Source organism: Vulpes vulpes, chromosome 9, assembly GCF_048418805.1.
Source record: "Vulpes vulpes isolate BD-2025 chromosome 9, VulVul3, whole genome shotgun sequence".
In the NCBI taxonomy this organism is placed as follows: domain Eukaryota; kingdom Metazoa; phylum Chordata; class Mammalia; order Carnivora; family Canidae; genus Vulpes; species Vulpes vulpes.
The window spans coordinates 9,312,897-9,339,887 of NC_132788.1; the positions used below are offsets into that span (position 1 = coordinate 9,312,897).

Genomic DNA, 26,991 nt, shown 5'->3' on the forward strand with positions numbered 1-26,991 from the left:
TTTATTTATTTATTTATTTATTTATTTATTTTTTGCCAATAACATTTTAATATTGTTGTATGGGAACAGATGGCAACTATACTTATGGTGAGCATTGAGTAATGCATAGAATTGTCAAATCAATATGTTGTACACCTAAAGATAAACAACATTGTATGTTAACTATACTTCAATAAAAAAAATTAACATCCCCCCCAAAAAAGGGGAAGAAAAGGAAAAGCTTTAAGAATAAATTGAATTCTGTATTTTAGATCTAGGACTTATCATTGAGTTAACTTTGGTAGCTTTTTTGAGTTTTGATTCTACTCTTGGCTTTCAGATTGTTTCATATTTCAACAAAAACAAAGAGACAGGTTGGGTTTTTGGGGGTGGGGGGAGTTTGTAAAAAGGGCACGTCTTACTGACCAGTGAGTCCATTACATCATTTATGGGGTGCCTGCCATCTACAGGCACTGTGTCAAGTGCCAAGACACAAAGATAATCAGCCCTGGAAGTCTCTTCTGCCCTGGAGAGAGACTTGCATATTTCAAAAGAGAAGGTCGTGCTTTGAAATCTCAGAATTGAAGATGGAGGAAGAGAGAAGACAGACTGAATGCCCAAAGAGGCAAGAAGGACTTGGAGCCAAAATGGAGTCTAGACATGATACAGAAGCCACTAGAATCTGAAAACAAAGTGGTGGAGCCTAAGGATGAGAGAGTATGATCAGAGCAATGGGTGAAAAAGAGGCTCTTTTCCACAAAGCAGGTGTCCATACCCAAAGCAAAGTAGAGAACTGAAGCCCAGATTTTCTAAGCAATGGGTCCAACTCTCAAGAGTGATCAAATGATCACCTTCAGTCATGTAAATGGACCTTTCCCTTTTCTGAAAGGGAAGGTCTTGACCTCCTAAGCTCCAGTAAGGCCTTTCTAAACATCAGCTTTTCTCATTTGCAAATCAGGAATAATAATATCTACATTATATACCTGTTGTGAGGATTTGGTATACTGTGTATAAAATGGCTTACACAGTGTCAGGAGCATAATAGTTGCTCAATAGATGAGCAAAATAGTTGCTTAATTAGGCATAGGCTTGGCTACATATAATAGCAAAACAGAAACAAAATAATAGTGATTTGTTTTGGTTGCTGTTATCACCTGTAAATAAAACTAAAGGTCAGAATGGTGGATCCCATGGATTGGCCCTTCCAATCCTCATTTCACCCCCATTTTGGAATAACTTCTTGTTCCTGTGAAACTAGGGACTACATTTCCCAGACTCCTTTGCTCTTAGGGTCTGGATGTCAAACATGTTTCACCAGTTAGAGACAATCACTTGAGATTTGGAAGATGGAAGGAAGAGGAGGCCATCTTCCAGTTGTTCTTTCTTTTGCAAATTCACTACATTAAGAGAGACCTGGTTGGGGGGGGGGGGTGTTGGTTTGCAATGGTGGAAGTAGCTGCTTGCCCACCAGATCCCAGCTGCAATGGGATCTTGACACTAACAAGGAGTGGCTTCTGATTTCTACTCCTCCAGCCCTGCCAGTGTCTTTGTAAGCATCTAAATCCCATATTTTTTTAAAATCCCATATTAAATCTCATCTGTTTAAAATACCTAGAGTGATGATTCCTGTTTCTAGAATTGAATCCTGACTGACTTAGAAGTGGATATTTCATCTAAAGAAATCTCATATGTAAACTCCTGTGAAAGACTTTATTTTGTACTGCTTCGAAATGGCTTAGATTTAAATCATGAGTTAATTCCCATGTTAAAACCAATTCAATGCTCTTCTTGATGCCATTCTCTTTGAGAACTGTTAATACAATTGAAGTGTTCTGGGATCTTGAAAAATTAACTCCAAGGATCACATTGAAAGACAGAGTATATTTTTGTGATGATTATAACCCATCCATTGTCTCTCTTTTTACTTTACTTGGTTGAGAGGAAAGTGGCCCCTGAAAGAAATTTACCTCCTAGTATCCATTCTTCCTTCCTTTCTTAATATTAAGAACCCCAATTTTTATCTGGGGACACTACTACCCAGCTAAAATTTATTCCTACTTTCTCTTAAAGCCAGGCATAGCCATATGACTAAGTTTTGGCCAATTAGATATAAGAAAAAGTGTTTTGTGTAACTTCTAAAATGTGTCTTTGGAAGGAAGGTATAGACCCTCCTTTGCCACTCCCTCCTTCCTGTTGGCTTGGGTATGAATGTGATGACAGGAGCACTGACAGCCACCTTGGGTCATGAGGTAGTATAGTAATCACGGCAGAGTAGAGGACAATGAACCGGTTGCCTACAGAGCTACCATATAGGACTGGATTGTTTCCCTCCAGATTTCTTTCATATCAAAAAAACTCAATCCTTAAAAAAAATCACTATTATTTTGTTTCTGTTTTGCTATTATATGTAGCCAAGCCTATGCCTAATTAATATAAGAGGAACAGCCAAACTTCTCTTCATATCAACCATGGACTGTTTCTCAGTTTTTAAAAACAAGTGCATTCTCAAAAGCTGCCTCATTACTGAAACACAGTAGGACATGCTACCAAAAATATTGATCTGGGTTTAGAATTAAAGACATAAAATGATTTCATGGAGGCCATTTCAATGTACACAGCAGCGAAGTTTGCAAGCCAGATGAATTACTCTGATTTATTCATATTGCTTTCAACATCAAACCAAGGCACCAATTTTAGGTTTAGTATAAAGCAAGTCCTCGAGCCTATCTGATGGTCCATTAAGGCTAGAGTTATTGATCAAAATGACTGAGTTTTGGGTTAAACTGGCTCTCTGTTGTTCATCATGTGACCACACTATAGCTGACAGCACATCCAACGGTACAATTTACTCTGCAGCTCTCTATTCCAGAGCCCATAGATCAAAGGGTTAAGACACTGGGCAAATGCAAAGACTCCAAAAAGCACCATACTTAAAGCAAAGAAAAACACCCCACACATCTTTCCCAAACCTATGAATACCAAGGTTGGTATTACATGTAAACCCATCTGCACTAAATGAATAAGGACTGTTTTCCTTGCTTTGATATTTGATCTATTAAAATGGCCAGCTCGTTTCCCCTCTTGGTAGATCAGAGAGTAACGTATAAGAATGATGGACAGAAGAAGGAAAAGGAAAACCATGCCAATGGCTCTGGCAGCAGAGCCATTCAAGATCACAGGGCAAAGGGGTTCAGATTTTAAGACAGCCACCTGAGTGGAGGTAGTGCCCTCTATGAGGAATAAGCAAACATTCTTGAATATAATAATTATCCAAGACCCAGCCAGAATCCTATACTTAACTGAATCTACAAAGGACAGAGATTTCAAAGGCCAGCAAATGGCCAGGTAAGTGTTGACAGCCATCAAGGCCAGTGTGAAGAGGATCCCTTCTCCAACACTTAGCTGGACCCCAAATACCACCCAGCACATCAGCACAGGGCTGTTGGCCAGCAGAGCCCGCATCCCTTGGAAAACCACCCCCAGGCCACAGTAGGAGGAGATGCACAGCAGATGATGGCACAGGAGGACGTATCGGACCTCTTTCTTCAGCTTTGAATTCTGGGACACTATCGTGATGATGATGACAGTGACAAATGTGGTAAAGAAGAAGGCAAACATGTACACAGAGGCCTTCACTGTTGCTTCCAGCCTCAGCCAATCTGATATGTTGCAGTGCTCAGATGACAAGTTCATGATCTTTCAGGGCAACTTGGCTCCTGCAGGATTAAAGAACAAGAAACAGTGATCTTAAAGCTTCCAGTGTGGTTTTCCAGCTCTGTGGTCTTATATAAATTTCAAGAAACAAATTGCACATTTTTCTCTATAGAGGAGGACTTTAGATAGCATTGATGTGGATCAAGGAAATGGGAGAAATCATCTGGGGCCTTCACTTTATTTCAAGACAGGGGCACATACTCAAACGATCCAAAAGGAAGGTTTGAAACATGTACTCTCAGAACTCAACAAATTACTCAAAATTGGGCCAATTATTCAATTATTCTTTGTGCATCCTCTTCCATCTTTAATTGTGAGGACTTTTTCAATTTGGAGCCACAAAACACAACATTGTAAAACTCTGTTGATGAACCACCAAGCACTTGCTAACACTTAGCAAGTACAAAGGTCTGGGAAAGACGTTAGGGCAAGAGCTATAAGGACTATGGGGAAGCCATTGATGCAGAGGCCTGAATTCATTTGGGTCCATAAGACATGACAGGGATATTAACAAAATGACAGCAATCACGGGTGACACCCACCACTTTCTAGGGATCAAAACTGCTTTTAAAGCATATTCGTCACCAACCCTGGAGTATATTTTGTTTTCCACCACGTGGTTTTATTGTGCACTTTTCACAAATAGGGAAACAGATTTAAAGAGGCTAAGTAACCTGCTCAGGGCCATATGGTTACTGTGCAGAAGGACTAGGATGTGGTTTCAGAGTACAACTCCAGAGCCCAGTCTCTCAACCACTGCAAAGATGTTCATGTCAAATGCAAGGTCAAATGAATGCAGGCTCTGAGTTCTTTGGCCAATGTCATCGGCCCCCAATGTCAACTGGACCTCATTTGTAGAAACACTGTTTCTGTTGTTAAGCTGGAAGACTGCATGTCCAGGAAGATGTTGGGATTGTAGGATTGCTGAGAGGCTTGTGGCCACTAAAATGGTAAGATAGTGTAATAGCCTTATAAAATCTTCTCGAGGGCACCTGGGTGTCTGCCTGCAGCCCAGGTCATGATCCTGGAGTGCCAGGATCGAGCCCCACAGCAGGCTCCCTGCTCGGCAGAGAGTCTGCTTCTCCTTCCTCTGCTCATTCTCTCTATTAAATAAATAAATAAAATCTTAAATAAATAAATAAAATCTTCTCAAGCATGCATAGGAGTGAATAGCACATCATGCCATAGTCTGGGGATCCCCCAAATTTCAGGACCTCTGTCTCTAAAGTCTACTGTAAAGTTGCCAACCTTTACCTCCCCACTGTGGCTCTACTTACTTCCTCACCACATGTCACATCACCTCCCTCATCAGAGTTGATTGGAGCCAGGGTAGACATCTGACTCACAGAGAATAATTTGGACACTGCTGAATCCACCAGTCTGCCTCTTAAAAATCTAACTGAAGAATTCTCACAGCGAATGGAGTCTGAGTGTGATGTCATGTGATTGGCCTGCCAGTCATGTTGGAGCACGGGTGAGTAGAAGAAAGTGACCGAGAGGGGTAAGGGAAAAGCAGAGGGAAACACAAGGTCCCTGCAAGGCTCCAAAAGCCCTTGCAAGACAGAGAGAGAACAGCCTGGGCTTCTGGATTACTGATTCCACTGAGATGCTCTACATTTTCTGTCCTTGGGTTCTAAAAATATAACACGCTCATCTATTATTTGAGGTAGCCTAAAGGGGTTTATGTTCTTAGATGTAGGACCCTAGCATTGAAAATATATGAAGAGGACCCTGAAGAGGCACAGTATTTTGATTTCCTAAAGGGCATGTCACCATTGCCGAGAATCTGAGATACCACAGCTCCTTATGAAATCCCTTGCCAAAGGCATCCATCCTCCCCCAGCATATTGTGTTGTCACCATAATGTGTTCTCACTCAGGGGAGAATTTCCACTGTTCAGATAGATTTTTGTGCCATTGTCATGTGGTCAAACCTGAGGCATTTATTTCTCTACTCTTCAGCCCCCAGAGGAATAGAAATGGGAATGGTCATTGTCATTGTCAAACTCATCATTATGCTTTCTTTTAGCTGCAGATTTTTCGGTTGAAATCTTACACCAGAACCCTTCAATAATCAACAGAAAAACGCATATCTGCCCACATTAAATGCCTTCTCATTGCTCACCCTCAGAACACACTCCTCCAACTGTCCTCACAGCACCGCCATAGACATGGAGGGCCCCAGTGAAGATGGCATGCAGACTCTGGTAAGTTAGAACCCTGCCCTCCCTGGGGAAGTCACAAGAACTGGGCTTCAAGCCTAGGTCTGCCACCAGCGATGAATGTGATTGTGGATACCACTTCACTTCTCTGGTCCTTGGTTCCTAACATCACAGCCATACAGGATTGCAAGCTCTGCATCTTTCCTCTCTATCTACATCATCTTCAAGAGTCAGCCCTTAACTTGGGCCAGGAGCATCTGGGTTTTTTCCCTTGAGACAAGATTGGTCCTGCCCTTGATCCGGAAGATCCTCATCTTATTCCCGTTGGCTGAGCCTCAAATAAAACTGCCAGCAATCTAGGACAGGCCCTGCCTTGTCCTGCCAGGCCCCTTCCCAGGACCTAAAACCCAGCCTCTGAGTCCCAGAATTAGGGGGTTACTGTTGACAGGTGCTACAATGGTGATGGCCTCCCTGTCAGCCTGGGACTCCCAACAATGCCCACTCTTGAGCTCACTGTTGCTGGCTCTGACTTAGCTCATGGGCTATGCTCCCCTATTATTCAGCCTTGCTCCCCATCCCCCATTCTGCCTGGAATCCCAGCCATGTCTATAGCTTCCCTGCTGGATTCCTGATTTCTGCTCTGCAGGACTTCCCTGCACCTGAATGCCCCCTACCTGCACAGCCCCTTCACACCTATCTGGTTCATCTGACCAGCATGTTCCCAACAGCAAGGACTGGGGCTTGACATCACTATGTTCTAAGACTTGAAACGCTACACAGAGCATGAGTGACTCTCATTGTGCTTCCTTTGAAAAAAAAAATATTACAACCTTCTTTTCTCTCCCCGAATTACTGTAGCTGCAGCTATAGTAAACCCTTCTCCCTCCAGATCTGATGTGCTTTCAGGGAACTATATTGTTGAGACCAGGCAAGAACTAGTTTCTGGGGCTTTCTAATATGTCTAACACACTGATCGATGCAGCATATTATTGCATCATTCTACTCTACTCTACCACTCTTCATTGCGCATTGAAACATACAATGCATATCCTAAGAGGTGAGGTTACCAGGTGGTAAGACACAGGCACTAACACACCTAAGCCTCTTGCCCAGTGGAAGAAGCAGAATGCGATATAATTAGGTAAGAATCACCAGAAACATCATGTGTTGTTTTACTTATCTGCCAAATGAATAAGAAAGTTGGGTGTCTCTGGCGGGGCGAGGTGGGAGGGAGTGCTCAGAATAGAAGGGGTCACAGAGTAACAGAGTCAGTGAGAGAAAGCTTCTTGGAAAAGGTGAGACTAAAATCCAGCCTTTCGAGGTTGAAAACTAGAGCAAAGCAGGGTCAAGGGTGAGGTGGGTAGAGATGAGGAGAGGTACAGATTGCAGGCAACAGAGAATGGCAAGAGCCAAGGTGGGGGCAAAACCCAGGAGCTTCAGAGGATAATGAGCAGATCCAGTCTGGTGGCCTGAAGGCTTATTCAGAGGACTAAGAACACACAAAGTCCAGATTTCAAGGGCCTTGAATTCCATTCCAAGGGTTAAAATTCACTTTGCAGGCAAAAAGGAGCCTTGCATGATTAAAATTAGGCGCAGCACATCCCACAGGTTAAGAAGCAAGATGACATGCCCACTCCTGCCTGCCCAGTGGTGTTTGATAGGAGCTTTGCAGAGCAAGCAGCCTGGCAAAGGAGAAATGTACACAGTGAACCCACTACTACCACAGCAAGTGGCTTAAAATTATCTCTGTAGGAGCACCTGGGTGGCTCAGATGGTTAAGTGTCTGCCTTGAGCTCAGGTCATGACCTCAGGGTCCTGTGATAGGGCCCCACATCAGGCTCCCTGCTCAGGGGGGAGGAGTCTGCTTCTCCCTCTCCTTCTGTGCTCTCTCTCCCTCTCTCTCTCAAATAAATAAATAAAATCTTTAAGAAAAAAAAAGAATCCTTTTTGTAGACATAATATCTCCAAGAGAGTTGCAAATCTGCAAAATCAATGAGGGCAAGTTTTATTGCCTTTAATTTATTTATGAGAACTCAGAAGATGAGTAATTTATTCAGGCTCATGCAGCCAAACAGAATCTCCCAATCTTCAAATTCATATTCCTTCTCAGAGGTATATTTGCATATCAAGAGCTCATAGCAACAAAAGCCATATAATAAGTCCTCTTCTATACATATTACCTCCCCTCATTGATAATTCCTAGAGCCTTTTTCTTTGGAAATTCTAAAATGGAAATACCTATTTGCCTCCAGCCCAAAATGTTCCCTTGACTTCGGCTCCAAAATAAAACCCTGGAGCTAAGAATCACATTTGTTCCACAACTGCCCTGATGAAATCAGAACCAGCCTCCGCCACTCCCTACAAAAATCCCGCTGGAAGCAGATGTGTGGGGAGGGCGGGATGGGTACATATCAAAATCAGTGAAGCAACTCCTTTCATCCTTCCTAAGAGCCCTGCTTAGAACAAACCCCTGAGGTGCAACATGCTACCTACCCTTGATGGGAAACGGAATATACGAACAGATATGGCCAACCCATCCACGCAAATTAAACTCTGATCCAGAACCTGTAGCAACCTGCCAGGAAACCAAGCCCTCATCCACAGTAACTAGCTCAGGAAGGCAGCCTGCTGTCTCTTGTAAACTGTCCAGGCCAAACAACAACCTCCTTAACAATGGGCCCCAAATAGGACTTGATTAATAATTAGCAGCTTCCCTAATTTATGTCCCTGCTTTCAACTTAGGGCCAACCAGAGAGCGCCAAATATGTCCCCTATATTATAGTCACATAGACACCCCACTTCTTGTTAGCCTGTCTCCAGCTTCCCCCAGCCCCAGGCTCCCATCAGGGCACACATGAAGCTTCCCCATTTCTACCCTAAGCTCACCCACTCCTCTGCCAGCCTCTGAGGCTCTGCTTAAACACAAGTGAGGCTGACTACCTTGCTCTAGCAAACTCTGCATAGATGGCCTTGGTCTTTCTCATTTGGTTGGTCTTTGTTCATGTTCACATTGGTATGAAAAGATGGTGCTAGTGGCCCCGAAACAGCACGTGTACCTGGATCCATTTCTCCAGGGAGCTAATGAACGAGTGGCAGCATATTCTTCCTCCCCACCTTGTGTCCTTGTCCTAGTCAGCAGCAGGGTGGAGGGAAACAGAGTCCTTCCATGGAGGGGCACAGCCTACCTTGTCCTCCTCATGAGCCCTGGGTCACTGAGCTAGGGGAGCTCCCCTTCTCTCAACTCCAAGGGCAACCATTCCCGAACAGACACCCACTTCCAAAGAAAACTAAGGGAACATTGGATATGTGCTAATGTGAAGGAAAGGCCTGGAAGGAAGATGGGAAGAGGGTAATGACACAGACAAAATGTAACAGTAGATAATTCATGCCGATTGCTCACTAGGAAACAGCTCTGGTGGGAGCTGACTTCTTCCGACAGCACACCAAGCCCCAGGAGGAGGCACAGTCATTACTCACATTTTTCCAAAAAGAAAACTTGAGAGATAGAGGTAGGAAGGAACTCAGCCAGGGTTCACTAGCTGGCAATGGTGATGCTGGAGCTTGGACCAGGCAGTCCACCTGCAGGACGTGGCCACTAAACCACCAGGCCAGGTACCCCACATCAGGGAAAGATGATACCTAAAGGTTATGATGGGCTCCCCACACTTCCTCTCAGGGTGCTCAATGGTCAATGGTGAAGTCTGGCTTCAAACCCAATTCTTCTGATTTCTGAGATGACATTTGGTTATTGTTGTTTGTTGAGTTTTTTCCTAACAGGACCATATTGGTGCAGGCAAACTGAACTTTTTTTAAAAAGAAAAAAGCGGGGGGCGGGGGGGGAACTCGGGTGGCTCAGCGGTTTAGCGCTGCCTGCAGCCCAGGGCCTGATCCTGGAGACCCGGGATCGAGTCCCACGTCAGGCTCCCTGCATGAAGCCTGCTTCTCCCTCTACCTGTGTCTCTGCCTCTGTATGTGTGTGTGTGTGTCTCATGAATAAATAAATAAAATCTTTTAAAAAATAAATAAAAAGACTTAGCAGGTGTTATGATCTGAATTATACCCCCTCCCCCCCAAATTCATACATCAAAGCTCTAGCTGGCAGAACCTCAGAATGTGACTTTATCTGGAGACAGAGTCTTTAAAGAGGTAATTAAGTTAGAATAAGGCCATTAGGGTGGGCTGTAATTTCATCTGACTGGTGCCCTTGCATCCTTGCAAGAAAAGGAGATTAGGACACACACAGACCCTAGAGATGCGTGTGAGCAGAGAAGAGACCATGTAAAGAGGCAGCGAGGTGACAATCATTGGCCAGCCAAGAAGAGACCTCAGAGAAGACCAACCCTGCCAGCCCCTTGATCTCAGACTCACAGCCTCCGAAACTGCGAGGAAATAAATCTCTGTGGTTTAAGCCACTCTGTCTGTGGAATTCTGTTTTGGCAGCCACAGCAGACTGATCTAGCAGAGAAAAGCAGCCTCAGCTACCACCTCAGCTCCAGGTAGCTGAGAAAGGCCTCCTGTGGGTCTATCCAGACCCTCCCCGGAACCTCCACCTGGAAGTTTCTGAAGGAGGAAAGTTCTCTGAGAGGGAGGAGGGCCTTTCCTTCCTGGGTGCTCACAGTCAGCTGGGCAGTATCGGCCAGGGCTGGGGCCAGTATCTGACCTAACACCAGTGGAAAGGACCGTCAGCTGAAAACAAACCTCAGAGATAATTTCAAAGTGCTCAGAGATAATTTCTGTGGCTACCAGCAGAAGACCAATGGGAAGAAGTGGAGGATACTTCCAGAATAGTTCTCAACACCACCCCCCCCCCCCGAATGGTCAGACCTGCTCTCCCACAATAAACATGCCCTCTTCTCTTTAAACATGCCTTCCCCTCTGCTCTAATTGTGGCCTTACTTCTTTGGTATTTTAAAAATCACCCCGGTCTGGGAAGCTTTGGCGATCTCCTCTGTTATTCTCTTCAAAGCAGGCAGGAAGGAAGGGAGGAAACCAGTGTCTACTGAGCACCAGTCACTCGACATCAAGAGCAAGCACTTAGTAAATATTAGCTGTGGGTTGTTGATCATCTGAGAACAGCTCTCGGAGGTGACATGGGAACTGGATGAAATCACAAAGCCTCTGTAGGTGTATCCTGTGATTTCTGAAGACAGAAAAATTAAACATTTTTCTGAGTGCAATGAGTTTTTTGAGTTTGATCTTGCCTTTTTCTTTATAAAAGGAAATTCTCCAGCTTCCTTCCCCAATTTTGGTCTGACCAAAATTTTGATGTACAGATGTTCTTCTAAGTACTCATTGGTTTCGTTAACCCAGAAACCTGCCACCTTTAATAGAAACTTGGCCTTTTCTGAACTGCTTAATGTCTAAAAACACATCTTAAAAGAAATTGTGCACACGCATGTTTACTTGCGATGTTGAAACACCAGGTTGCCCACGAACAAGGGTTGGGTGAAACAAATCCTCAAACCTGCAGGATAAATACTCAAGGAGGTAGTATTGAACAGAAGGTAGTTCATAAGAACGGTGACAAAGCTGTTTTCATTTTGTAATCTAAATAATAGTAACTGTGTGTGATCGAAACATCACAGTAACGACGATAACAAAAAGGACAAAAAAAAAAAAAAAAGGACAGAGCTTAATGACACATTTCCTTGTCCTAGATATATTTGCTTATAGAAATAGACAAAAGAGGCATTCCAGGATTTCAGGAAAAGATTGTACAATAATACTAACTATAATAGTATTATATGTAATGACATTTTACATGAGTTTTCACATACACTTAAATAATGAATTTATATGAAATTACAGTGCACTGGTTAAAATACAAGTTATTCGATTCTGCTTGGTTGGAGCTCTCTGCATTGGCATGAAATAACCAAGAACAAACATGGCAGGCTCAACAGATAGACATTTATTCCCTCAACGACTTCCAGTGACAGGTATTATCCACTTTTCAGAAGTTCATGTTTCACCACTTCACTTTTGTAATAGACCTATATTGGTTCCTATTTCCACTAACTTAAAGAAAGAGGATTTTTGTTTTTGAAAAAAAAAAAAAGAAGAAGAAGAAGAAGAATAGCATCCAGCAGTTGTTCTGCAGGGAGCCATCATAGAGGCAGCATGCACCCCCAGCAGCAAGAGCAGGCCCGCTCCCCCAGGACCGTGCTCAGATCCCAGCTCTTGGCTGCCAGAGTTTTGAAGTGCATCTGTGAGCTTTACCCTTGTTGATTTTGTGCATCCATTAGCAAGATGTGTCCTCTGGTATCAGAAAAGTCTATGGGAGGTGATTTTTTGGGTCTGGCAATATTCATAAATTTCTCCATATAAATTAATGGCAATTGCTTTTTTGCTTTATGCCATTTTGGCTTACAAAAGGTTTCAAGGGGAGGTGGGGGCACCTGGGTGGTTCAGTCGGATATGTGTCTGACTCTTGATTTTGGCTCGGTTCATGATCTCAGGGCCTTAAGATCAAGCCTCACATCAGGCTCTGTGCTCAGTGTGGAGTCTGCTTGAGATCCTTTCTCTCTCTCTTTCCCTCTGCTCCTCCCCCTGCTTGTGCTCTCTCTCTCTCTCTCTCTTAAATAAATAAATAAATAAATAAATAAATAAATAAATAAATAAATAAAATCTAAAAAAAAAAAAAAAGGTTTCATGGGAACACTGTACTTTCAGATAAAGTAAGGTAAACCTGCACATGTATGCCCACCAGCGTGGATCTAAGAGTTGGAGATACTACAGTAACCAAACACACCAAGTCTCTGACATCATGGAGCTTTCACAGTCCTAAGCTCCCGACACCAATAGGCAGGCAATAAACAGATGTTATTTTTTCCATTCCTCCCTCTCTCTCCAGGTGCCAAAGGTCAATATGATGTTTATAAAGCACAAAAAGCAAACAGCAATGTGTATGTTGCTAAGCATGTGATTCATTGCCAATAATAGTTCCCAGAATCTGAGAGGATTTTGCCTTTCGCTCTTGGTTCTGCATTTATTTTTGAGATATGCTGAAGCTATTGTAATGTTGCATTATTGAAATTATTAAGCTTTTCAAAAATTAATTTACCTGGGTATCTCTTTAACATTATTAAGCCTTACAAATCAATAATAGCTGCCAAGATAGTGAATTATGTGTTTTGCTGCTAGGCAATCCTCTATACCATAGTCATTGGCTTTCTTTCTTGCACGGTTAAAATAGTTGGCTCATCCCAAGCAAAAAGACACACCTTTCTGCCTCGGCAGACCACACCTGGCTTTAGCCATTAACCAGATGTTTTATTAGTATAATCTTGGAAAAGCTGAAATCAGCAGATTCCATGAAGCTCTTTAGCCTTCTCTCTCTGACTCAGCTTTGGGGATTATTGTAAACTTCCTGTCAGATTTAATTATATTTCCCTCAATTAAGGTACAATGTAATTACAGCTATTCTTACTCACCTTTTCTACAGGTTGTGATTTGTTTCACTGATGAAAAAGAACTCCCTTAGTTTTGAAATCCACTTATAATATACATCACTTGTCAAGTACTCTTATCTGTAGTAGGTGTCTTTGAGTAATATATATTATACTTGATTATAGGTCATGTAAAGTCAACTCTCTAGACCTGAAAACCGTACGATATATAATTGAAAGTAAAACCCATGGAATGCTTTAACTTTTGCCTTCTTTGTAAATTTTCACTTGGCACATAGTTGATTATTAACTTGAACTTTTACTCGACTATTATATAATTGATTCTTCTCAGTTTTCAGAAACCTATATATTTACAATTCCTTTGGCAGGGATATAAGCCTCCTGACCACAGCAGAGTCTATTACCATACGGATGGACTTACATTTTTCCATAGTAAAGTCCACTTATACCAAGTTATTAAAATTCTTTGTTACTTCCATTAGCATTTATATTTGCCTTTTAGAAGTTTTATAGAATTTTGAATAAAAAAAAGAATTTTGAATCATATTTATAGAGCAAATGGCTATTTCAATATTTATCCTTGTGATCATCTTAAAATATGACCATTATATGTATCTGTTTATATGACAGATGTATTCCCAAATAAAAAGCATTTATTATTATTGCTATTTTGCAAACATTACTTTTAGCTATATTTTGTACTATTTAATAGAAATTACGTTCTAAGTATTGGTGACCAAAAACTTATTAATGTTGAAAACCTCAACTGTGTTATCATTCAACCACCCTTGAATGATCAAAAAATGTATAAAATGTACAAAAAATGTATAATCAGAATTTTAAAATTCACGCCCATATCCTATTTTCTCTATTCATACATCCACTCATTTATTCATTCAATAAACATTTGTTGTCTACCCACTTTGTGTCAGGCACTGTGCTAAATGCTGAGCCTGCAAAGATGAACGAGATATGGTCTCTGTCCTTAAGAAATTTACTTCATTGGAGAAGGGAGGAATATGATGGAAGAGTAGGGGACCCTAGTTTCCTCTGGTCCCTGGAATTCAGCTAGATAGCTATCAAATCATTCTGAACACCTGTGAACTCAACCAGAGACCTAAAAGAAGAATTACTGCAATTCTACAAATAGAAAAATGACCACTTTTTGCAAATCTTCTTTAATTTTCATTTTACAGTTGCATTCTATCCTTTCATTGAATTTAATTTTATTTTTGTATATATATGTTTTTCTTTCTTTACAATTTTGGGAACTAGTTTCTTCTAACAAATAGACCAAAATACACCAGGATCTAGTATATTGCTCTGTTCTGTTCACCTGTCTGATTATATTCTATCTCTCTCTCTCTCTCTTTTTTTTTCTTTGCAGTTTCTGGTCTCTTCTGATTTGTTTAGTGTATATTTCTCTGGGTTCATTGTTGTTATTTTAGTATTTTGTTCTCTCATTCATCTATTTTACTCTGGACAGAATGACAAGATGGAAAAACTCACCCCCAAAAAAGAGAATAAGAGGCAGTACTGACTGCCAGGGACCTAAGCAGTATGAATATAAGTAAGATGTCAGAACTAGAGTTCAGAATAATGATTATAAAGATACTTGCTGGGCTTGAAAAAAAGCACAGAAGACACTAGAGGATCCCTTTCTGGAGAATAAAAGAACTAAAATCTAATCAGGTCAAAATAAAAAAAGGCTATTAATGAAATGCAATAAAAAATGGAGACTCTAATGGGTAGGATAAATGAGGCAGAAGAGAGAATTAGTGATGCAGAAAGCAAAATGATGCAGAATAAAGGAACAGAAAAAGAGAGATAAACAACTACTGGATAACAGGGAGAGGATCCGAGAGATAAGTGATACCACAAAATGAAACAATATTAGAATAATTGAGGTTCCAGAAGAAGAAGGGGGGAAAAAGGTATATTTGAGCAAATTCTAGCTGAGAACTTCACTAATCTGGGAAAGGAAACAGGCATTCAAGTCCTGGAGGCATAGAAAACCCCCCTCAAAAATCAGTTAAGATAGGTCAACAACTCGACATATAATAGTGAAGCTTGCAAATCTCAGAGACAAAGAGAAAATCCTGAAAACAGCTCAGAACAAGAGTTCCATAACCTACAAGAGTAGAAACATCAGACTGGCAGCAGACCTATCCACAGAGACCTGGCAGGCCAGAAAGGACTGGCATGATACATTCAGGATGCTAAGCGAGAAAAATACACAGCCAAGAATACTTTATCCAGCTAGGATGTCACTCAGAATAGGAGAGATAAAGAGCTTCCAGGACATACAGAAACTAAAAGAATTTGTATTCACTAAACCAATCCTGCAAGAAACATTAAAAGGGATCCTCTAAGTGAAGAAAGAGCCCCAAAGTAACATAGACCAGAAAGGAACAGTGACTTTACAGGTAATACAATGGCATTAAAGTCATATCTTTCAATAGTTACTCTGAATGTAAATGGGCTAAATGCCCCAATTAAAAGACACAAGGTATCAGATTGGATAAAAAAGGAAGATTCATCAATATGCTGCCTATGAGAGACATATTTTAGACCCAAAGACGCCTCCAGATTTAAAGTTCATTCAGGATGCTAAGTGAGAAAAATACGCAGGGGGTGGAAAATGATTTATCATGCTAATGGACATCAAAAGAAAGCTGGAGTGGCAATCCTATATCAGACCAATTAGATTTTAAACCAACGTCTTTACTAAGAGATGAGGAAGGACACTATATCATAATTAAAGGGTCTATCCAACAGGAAGATTTAACAATTGTAAATATTTATGCCCGAAACATGGGAGCTGCCAATTACATAAACCAATTAATAACAAAATTAAAGAAACCCATTGATAATAATACAATAATAGCAGGGGACTTTAACATCCCACTTACATCAATGGGAAGATCATTTAAGCCAGAAGATCAACAAGGAAACAAAGGTTTTAAATGACACACTGGACCGGATGGACTTCACAGATATATTCAGAACACGCCATCCTAAAGCAACAGAATACACATCCTTCTTGAGTACACCTGGAACATTCTCCAAAATAGATCACATATTGAGTCACAAATCAGGTCTCACCCAGTACCAAAAGATTGGTATTATTCCCTGCATATTTTCAAACCACAATTCTTTGAAACTTGAACTCAATCACAAGAGGAAATTTGGAAGGAACTCAAATACATGGAGGTTAAAGAGCACCCTACTAAAGAATAATGGGTCAGGGCACCTGGGTGGCTCAGTCAGTTAAGCGTCTGCCTTCAACTCAGGTCATGATCCCAGAGTCCTGAGATTGAGCCCCACATTAGGCTTCCTGCTCTGCAGGTAGCCTGCTTCTCCCTCTCCCTCTGCCACTCCCCCTGTTTGTGCTCTTTCACTCACTCTCTATCAGATAAATAAAATCTTTAAAGAAAGAAAGAAGGAAAGAAAATACAACTGTTCAAAAATTTGGGGATGCAGCAAAGGCAGTCCTAAGAGGGAAGTATATAGCAATACAAGCCTTACTCAAGAAACAAGTCTCAAATATACAACCCAACCTTACACCTACAGGATCTGGAGAAAGAACTAAGAACTTCACTGGTTTGGAAATAGGAGCAAGAATAAACACTGGTACAGTTTTTGAGAGAGATGGCAAATCATAGATTAATTTCACATACTTTGATTTGGAGAAAATGTATGAAAATCCCAAACTTTAGGTTAGACAAAGGTGAGTTTTTTCTCCTATTCCCAAGAAGAGGATCTGAGGAAGGTATTCTTTTTCTTGCATGAAAAACCGGGGCAGGAAATAGGGGGACAATGGTTGAAATACATATCCCAGTGGTAGGTTGACCACAAATATCCATCTGTATCACTCTGACCTTGTGAGACTCTAATACTCAGAACCTTCCAATAAAATTCTAAATTTCCTACCTTCCTTTTCACCACCTCCTTGGCCACTTAAACCATCAGTATCCATGGGCTCAGACTCCCACAAAGTCCACCAAAGAATCAGGCTTACATCGTCAGGCTCTGGTTATTGCCAATTTGAGCTAACCTGAGCATCTACCTTGTTTTGTTTTTTTTTTAAGATTTTATTTATTTATTCATGAGAGAGAGAGAGAGAGAGGTAGAGACACAGGCAGAGGGAGAAGCAGCCTCCATGCAGGGAGCCGGATGTGGGACTCGATCCTGGGTCTCCAGGATCACACCCTGGGCTGAAGGCGGCGCTAAACCGCTGAGCCACCCGGGCTGCCCACTGAGCATCTACCTTGTTTCAGACTTCCCACCTGCCCTAATCTTAAATATGTGGTTGCGACTCAGTCTATGTCTTGACTTCCTAAATGTTTGGTCTCAAAACAAACATTATTTCTGGATGATCCAGGACTGGAGCCACATGAGGACATTTGCTCTTTCAGAGTTGTCAGAGTGGTACTATGCAGATTCCCACCTGGATCCCAAGGAAATGCGACCCAGTCAGATAGCAAGTGTTCTTACTGGAGGAAGTGCAGTTTCCAGAAAGAAGACCATTGGTGATAAAAGGGATGAGCCAAAAGTGAGTGGGGACCAGTCAGGGGACCTTGTGGGAGCAGAGCAGTAAGAATTCATATAACCAAAAAAGGATGTGCTATCTCTAGCTGGTCCTCCAGAAATAATGCATCCTATTTTAAGATGTAGAGATTGTTTGCTCGTGAGATTAGATGCCTGTTTGTATGACATCAGGAGGTGACTAATTTGATCCTGGAAATGTAATCTACATTCAGTGTACTTACAGGTTCAACAGAAAGGTAGTGAAATAACAGCTGAAAATAGAAGTATGCTTGTTCCCTTGGAAGCAATGAAAAGCAAAGTGTAAGAAGTTAATAATGCATCAACATTGAAGAAGCAAAGAGGCCCCAATTAATGTAATATCTTGGTCTACTTAATAAGCATATGCCACAAGCTGAGAGATACTCACAAGGTTGCCACAGTATTATTATTTTATTCTGCTATGTACTACAGTACTGTGAAATATCTATAGTTAAATGGAAAATTAAGGCCAAATCCCTGTATCTGTGGAGCTCAGAATCTTTTAGGGAAGATAGATGCATAAGCAAATAGTTTCAATTCTATGACTTGAGTGTTTTCATTCAAAGTGCCGTGGAAGGACTCTAATCAGAGCAAGGACTCTAATCTTCCTGGGAGAGTCAAGGAAAACTTCTCATGAGACAGTGACTCTAAAAAATAAGAAACGTTCATCCATCCAACTAGCCAGCTTCCTATTCATCCATTTACCAGGTATGTGTTGAGTGCCTCCGACTGTTCTAGATGCTGTGGATGCACGATTGAATAAGACAAACAAGGTCCTTCCTTGAATGAAGTTTACATTCTGGTGGGGGGTTGGGTGACATTACCAGGAGAAACACAGAATGGATCCTTAAGACCATCCAATATCCACCTTGGGGCCTCATTTCCTCTCCCACAGGTATTTTCCTACTGAGACCAGAGTGCCCTGACCACTCAAACTGGAGCATTTCGATCCTTTTGGTTAAGTATCGTTCTCATCATGAAACCAAAATGCCCATTACTTGTTTGCCATCAAGGGGATAATTCCAGAAGGCCGTGATCAGATAAAAACAAAATGCAGAGCTGAGAATCAATTTCAAGCAGAAAAAAATAAAAAATGAGAAACAGGATGCCCAGCCTGACACGAGAACTCCTTACCTTAAGTTACCAGTGGGAGTCTTTTCTGCCAGTGGAAAAATGGGTTCTTTTTTCCAGGAAAAAAAGAAGAGCAGCAGGAGTTTCTCCATGTATCCTAGGAAGACCTCCCACTACCAAGGATTCACTAACAGAAGTGAATCAAGAGAAGGGCCTCACTTCTCGTTGTCCCAGGCCCCTGAGCCTTCAGACCCAGGGCCCCTTCCGTGCTGGCTGCAGCCAGTGTCACTCTGTGATTTCCAGTATTGAGAGCCACAGGACCTCAGAGAAAGTGGTGACTTTTTGTGGTAGCCACTTCCTGGATGATCACTCAGCGCCTCTGTCCAAGAAGGAAGTAGAGGAACCCAGGACCAGTGCTTCCCCTTTTGCAACCTTTCTGGAGTTCTAACTCACTTCATGGTGCTTAAAGGTGACAAGAGAAAACATTCCTAGATAAAGCTAAAAAGTTTTCCCACCCCAGCATAAGGGAAAAATTCAAGCCACTGGAACCAGCCGTTTTAAGCAAGACTGGCTTTCAAAAATCTCACATTACATCTATAGAAATGACCACAATTTCATAACAGAGGCGAGAGAAAGGCAGTTAGAAGCTGCTGCGAGGCACAGTTGGTGCCATTCTGAAAATTCATATTTCCTGTTTGCCAACATGTCTGCTTTAAGTCTCTCAAGCTGCTAATTATATGGCAAGTGTTATACACCAACTTTCCCTCATCTTTATAGCCTTCATTTCTTTTTAAAGTTATGCAAGTAATACGTTTGTTGTCAAAAGTGTAAAATAACAGATAGGCACAAAAAGAAAAATCAAAATTCCCCATAATTCCACCTGAAGATGAGCACTGTTGGTTGGCACTTTGGTGTACATCCTTCTAGTCTTTTTTCTGTAGTGAGGAGGAGCTTCCCAACATCCATTCCACCTCATACCATTGTAGAACACCCATGATGATTTGTTGGATTTACCTCATGTCTACCTCCCTTACGGAGCCCAGGTTGGCTAAACTAAATTACAAAAATCTTAGGCTCTAGCCATGGTGCTTGGTTTAGGGACCAGCACCCGATCCAGATCTAAGCCAATCAACACAAAGCATTCCTCTGGCCACTGGGAAAGGCACATGACCACGATGGCCCACTCAGCGAAGCCTAGACTCCCACCGAAGGCCAGGGAAGAGATGATCTTTCCTTCTCTGTGTTTGAACAGTGGGAAGCTATTGGCAGCCAACTTGCCACCACAACTCTAACTCGCATTCAGCTGAAGCGGACACTTCAGAAGGCAGAAAAGAGATATAAAAAGAAATTAGTTTTTTAAGGAACTTTCTGAGCTGCTAAATTAAGCTAACACCAAAACCTATCTTACTTCTGGAGTCTCTACTTATATGCGAATACATTTGCTTGTTGAAGTGAGTTTAAATTGAATTTTCTGTTCCTTGTAACTTGCATCCTAAATGACTCACGGAGATATTTTTATTAAAATGGGCCCATATTGCACATACTGTTTATAACTTCCTGCTTAAAAACACGTAATAACCACCCTTCCCTTTTAAGATAAATATACAAAATAATTAATTGCTTCAGAGCAGTCCATTATATGGACAGAAAGTAAATTACTTATCCAATTCCATTTTGTGGGGCATTTATATTGTTTCTGGGTTTTTCCATATTATGTAAACAATTCTGTGTTGAGTTTTCCAAATATGAAAGAACATACTTTTTCCTTAGGACACGTTTCTAATGTAGAATTTCTGAGGCAAGTATGTACTTTTTCAAGGGTTTTGATGCATATTGCCAAATGGCCCTCTCAAAGGTTTGTTTTGATTATACTCCAACCAACAGAGCATGGGAATGCCCCAAAAACCTCTCTCCCTCTTCCCAGACAAGAACCCACAACACATAAAGTTTCAGCACAAATAGCCTGTCTGTGTGATAAGTGGTTTCCATGGCTGTTTAATTTGCACTTAAAAAAATCATATAACATGCTTAAATGTTTATTTCTCGTATATTTATTTGCCCATTGTATTTCTCTTTTTCTAAATTACCACTGACATCCTTTGCCCATTTTTTAAAAAGATTTTAGTTATTCATTTGAGAAAGAGAGAGAGCAGGAACAGGGGGAGGAGCAGTGCAAAAGGCAGAAGTAGACTCCCTCCTGAAGAGGCATTGCTCAATGCGGGGCATCATCCCAGGACCCTGAGATCATGACCTAAGCCACCCAGGCACCCCAACCCTTTGCCCATTTTTAACCGAAGTATTTATTTCTTACAGATTTCTAAGATCTGTTAGTATTTAAGATTAAGCCCTTGCCTATTATATACATTGTAAACCATTTTCACAACATGCCATGTGCCTTTTAACTTGCATATGGTATTTTTTACTGTTCCGAAGTTTTACATTTTAGTTAAATCAATCAATCTTTTTCTTTACCTCTTCTGCCTTTTTTGTGTGTGTCATTCTCTAACCTGAGAATTCAGTCATCCGGGTTCAGCCTTCACTAGTAAAGATGACTTGATATGAACAGCAACAAATCAGTGCTGGGGATGCTTCTTGGGAGGCAGCCTGGGATTGTCTGAACCCCTCCAACCCTGTCTGCTTCTCCTCAGCCTCCCCTGCAGCGAAGTGTGGTTTGTGATTAAACTATGGCCAGTGAGATGAGACCAGATGTGATGCATGCAACTTCAGGGTTGTGCTCTTTAGCAAGGAAAATGCCTTCCCCTGGATTTTCACTCCCTCCTTGGGTTAGAGTGAAGACATCTCTTAGATGAGCAAGATACCTGGGGATGACAGCACCATGAGCTGGAAAGAGTTTGTGTTGCTGACACTGTAGAAAGTCCGTACCTCCTAGACTGCTTATAACTGGTCTCTTCCATGAACAAGAAATAAACTTCTGTCTTGTGGAGCCACTGTTATTTGGGGGCTTTATTACAGAGTCAAGCCTGTATCCTACTTAAAGAGTAACACGTGGTTCCATTTTACACACACACACACACACACACACACACACACCAGCATAAGATAAAGAAAATGATTGTCAATTAATTCACAGAATGGGACTATAGGAGTCTGGGGGGGAATTAGGAACTTTTCTTTTAATATGGATTTTATTTGTTTAATCCATACAACTCTAACTCATGAAGTCACATTACCCTATGTGGTTAAACACTTTGTTTAGAGTTTTTAAGTCCCTCCACTTAAAGTCATAGCCTTAGACTTTATGGGTGGAAGAGAAAAGTGTTCTGGATAGCAAGGGAGCAAAATCACAACAGGTGGAAGAGTGTAATTCTAACAGGACTGGTTGAGATTGTCATTTTGTCATCCATTGTGAATACTGCCTTCATAACTACCACAGGCAGTATTCAATGAAATTAGTATATTTCTTTTTAGATACACATTTTTATCTTTTTTAAAGGTTACCAGAAAGTTATTGTAGGACTACCTACTAAATTCTAAGGTCTAATATATAATGTGTATCTCAATATGTTTTCCCATATAAGGAAAAACATTTAGAATAATTTCAATGCATATTTGGCAAAGGTTTTTAATTGTTTTTAAAAAGTCTCTGCAAATTTTAAATAGTCATTCACCTGTGCCTACAAACTTTCAAATAAGGTATGTTTTTAGCATATATTTATATATGTCCCTTTCACGCATAGAAAAAGATCCAGAAGGATACACAACAAATTGCCAATAATGGTTATTTTCCAAGAAGAGTTTTAGATTAGCTTTGGGATAAGAGGAGGCTGGAGGAAAACACTGACTTTTTACACTTATCAGGTTTGTATTGTTTGTATCTTTACAGTGAGACTGAGTTTATATATTGAATTCATAAATTTAAAAAGCAACATACAAGCTTTAAAGAAACAGTGGGAAAATAAACTAAAAATACTCTTTAAGTGAAAAATCTACAGCCTGTGATTTTTCAGGAATGTATTTTATTAGCTGATAAGAATGGATATACGGGATTAGATGATTTCTACTACATACAGCAGAAAACCCCAACTCATATAGACTTGAGCCATCATGAAAATCTTTTTGTCACATCACAAGGAAGGCCATGTAGACTCCAAGGTTGATTACTTTCCTGGTTTCACATGGTCCTCAAGGTCCAGGGTTTCTCTGTCTTTTTGATTTGTCACCTTCTGCATGTTGGCCGTTTGCCCTCATTCTGATTCCTCTCACAGATGACTGCAACAATTCCTATGTCATATCTAGACATTACAACATGCAGAGAAAGAACAGGGCCTCTCTTCCTGAGTCTTCCAAGACATAAACACCTTTCTCAGAGCTCTCAAGGTCAACTCCCCTCCAGCCTCATTGGCCAGAACTGAGTCACAAGCCCATTCCTGAACCAGCCTTGGCAAGAGAAAGGGAATTGTCACTTTTGACTTAGACTAATTGTCAACTATGAGAGATAAACATACAGGAACTGAGCAAAAAAAAATGAGCCTTCCTAAACATAACCTCCTTGTGGATATATGCATAAATCAGAAAACCCAATATTGTTCCATATTGTCAATTCTTTCCAAATTGATCTCTACATTCAGTGCAAAACCCCAGAAGCCTTTAAAAAAAAATAGGAATTAACAAGTTGATTCTAAAATGTATACAGAAAAGCAAAATATACAATACAATAGATATACACAAAACAACTTTGAAAAAGAAGAACAAACTTGAAGGAACAACACTACCAAATTTTAAGATTTACTCTGAGAACTACACTAATTAAGGCAGTGTGATATTGGCGTATGGAGAAACCTACACCAATGATAGGTCAATGGAACATAGTGTCCAGAAAAAGACTCATGCGTATATCATCAAGGGATTAGTGCCAAAAATGTCAAAGTAAATCAATAGTAAATGGATAATCTTTTCAACAAATAGTGCTGAAACAATTATATACATATATTTATATTTTTTTAAAAGTGAACTTTCAACTGTACCTCAAATCATACACAAAATTAAACTTGAATGGATCATAGACCTGAATGTAAAACCAAAAACTATACAACTTTTAGGGGAAAAAAAAATAGGAGAAAAATCTTTGCAACCTTAAGTTAGATATATATTTATATATCACAATTTTATAGATCACAAAAAGTTTAGATCATAAAATAAAAAGTATATCATTTTTTCCATATTTCAAATTTCCATTTTTGAACTCTTGTAACAACAATTAAAAGATAAATAACACAGTTTTTTAGAAAGCACAAGAGTTAAATAGACATTTTATCCAAAGAAGGCATATAAATTACCAAGAAGACATGAACAGATGCTTATCATCACTAGTCATTAGGGAAACATCAATTAGAACCACCACGAAATACCACTTCATACCCATTAGGAGATCTAGCATTGAAAGGACAGCCAATAACTAGTGTTGGAGATGATGTGGAGAAACTGGAACCTTCATACCCTGCTGATGGGAATGGAAAATGATGTAACTGCTTTGGAAAACAATTGGCAATTTCTCAAAACATAAATATAGAATCACCACATGTCCTAGCAATTTCATGCAAGGTATATACCCCCCCCAAAATGAAAACATATGTCCATACAAAACATGTACAAAATGTCCAGAACAGCATTGTGCATTAAGCCAAAAGTGAAAACAACCCAAGTGCCCATCAACTGACAAACAGATAAACAAAATGGGGTTGTTCCATACAGTAGAATATTATTCAGCCATGAAAAGGAATGGTATGTGCTACAACATGCATGAATCTTGAATACATTATGTTAAGTGAAAGAAACCAGAAGTAAAAAAAATCCCACATACTATATGGTTCCATTTACATGAAATGTCCAGAATTGGCAAATCTGAAGAGATATACAGTAGGTGAATGGTTACCAGGGTCTTGGGGGAGGAGAGAATGAGGTATGACTGCTTGTTAATAGGTATGGAGTTTCTTTGTGGGGAGACAAAAATGTTCTGGAATTGGATAGTATTTGGTGGCTGCACGACTTTGGGAAATGGTTTGGCGGTTTCTTGAAAAGTTTACACAGTTACCACATGACCCAGCCATTCCACTCCTAGGATTTACCCAAGAGAAATGACAACATATGTTCACACAAAAACCTATACACAAATGTTCAGAGCAGAATTATGCAAAATAGCCCAAAAAGTGGAAACAGTCCAAATGCCCACAACTGGTGAATAGATAAACAAATCTTGGTATATTTATACCAAGAATACTATTCAGCAATAAAAAGAAATAGTTAAGCTACAGTAACACACACTGACACACACAATATGGGTAAACCTCAAAAGCATTATGCCAAGTGAAAGAAACCAAACACAAAAAGATACCAAATGCGTGATTCATTTTTTATGCTATTCTGGAAAAGCCAAAACTATAGAGACAGAAATTAGATCAGTGTCTGCCAAGAGTTAGGGATGGAAGAAGGGATGGCTACAGAGGGGCAGAAGGGAACTTTTTTGTTTAGAATCTGTTCTATGTCTTGAATGATACAACAGTAAACATTAGCTAAAACTTGAAGAACAGGGGTTTCTGACTGGCTCAGTTGGTTGAGCATCTGACTCATGATTTCAGTTCAGGTCATGATCTCAGGGTTGTGAGATTGACTGAGCTCAGCCTGGAGCCTGCTTTATATTCTCTCTCTCCCTCCCCTTTTGCCTCACCCTTTGCTCTCTTCCCCCCAAAAAAAAATTAATATAAAAAAAAATTTTTTTTTAATGATAGTCACACAGAGAGAGAGAGAGAGAGAGAGAGGCAGAGACACAGGCAGAGGGAGAAGCAGGCTCCATGCAGGGAGCCCGACGTGGGATTCGATCCCGGGTCTCCAGGATCACGCCCTGGGCCAAAGGCAAGCGCTAAACTGCTGTGCCACCCAGGGATCCCCCCCGCCCAAAAAATTTTAAAAACCTCTCAATGGTAGGATTAAAAGGATGATTTTTTACTGTATGTAAATTATACCCCAATAAATCCAATTAAAAAATAAACTACAGGGCACCTGGGTGGCTCAGTGGTTGAGCATCTTACTTCAGCTCGGGTCATGATGCCTGAATCCTGGGATCAAGTCCCTCATCGGGCTCCCCGTGGGAGCCTGCTTCTCCCTCTGCCTCCGTCTCTGCCTCTCTCTCTCTCTCATGAATGAATAAATAAAATCTTAAAATAATAATAATAATAATAAAATAAACTACATTATCTTAATCCACCTTCTGTCTACAAAAAATAAAATAAAATAAATATATGTATATGTATATGAACATTTTTTTAAATTTGGGGAGAGTCCTATAAAGAGGAAGGAAAGCCAAATGCACTTACTTCCTCAAAAATGTATATCCCCCATTTTCTAAAACTCAATTAAACACCTATGAATATCCACACATCACCGGCTTTATAAAAACTTTTAGCAATAGACTACTCACTTTTCTGAGAAAGAAATCAGCTTGGCTAAGACTGTCTCTCCCTGTTTCTCCAACCTGGTCACACTTGTTTTCAGCTGGCAGCCTGGCTGCTAGTTGGGAGGACGTCTGGTTTCAAGTGTTTTCACTTCCTCTAAAAGAGGTTACTGTGGGCAACAGTGGATAAAGTGGAGAGTGATAAAATTGGATCCCATCTGCCCACATGAGACAGGCAGTGGACACAATCCACACTCTTCCCACTCCCCCCTAGGGCCTCTTTTCCATTCTCTTAGTTGTATGCCTCCCTCCCAGCAGCCAGCATCTGCTTCTCTCTGCTGCAGGACCACCCTCAGGCCCAGATCAACCTGCCTGCTGCATTTGGTAAACCAGTAATCCTGGGAAGACTTCACCCCCCAGGAGGCAGCTTCTATCTAGCCTCTGGCAGATAGTCTACCTACCTCTGCTCCTTCGCGCTGGATGAAGACAACGCCAAGGTAATTTTGTATCAGTGCTCCTCATACTTTTATGGCTTGTATGAACTGGTTGGGTTTTGAGTTCAAATGCAGATTCTGAGGCAGGAGGTCTTGGAAGCTCCAGTTCCAACAAGCTCCCTAGGGACGCTATGCTGTCATCCACAGGTTCACTTCAAGCCAGCAAGGGTCTCTTGACAGAGCTCC

The 26,991-nt window shown here is 40.8% G+C and overlaps 1 long non-coding RNA gene across 1 annotated transcript; it reads right to left on the reverse strand.

Moving 5' to 3' along the window:
• LOC112925520 (uncharacterized) lies at positions 1–26,425 on the reverse strand. Its single transcript, XR_011994133.1, has 2 exons — positions 26,339–26,425; positions 1–3,695 (listed from the first exon to the last, which is right to left on the reverse strand). It is a non-coding gene; the product is annotated as an uncharacterized lncRNA (long non-coding RNA).
• Positions 26,426–26,991: the final 566 nt, after the last annotated feature.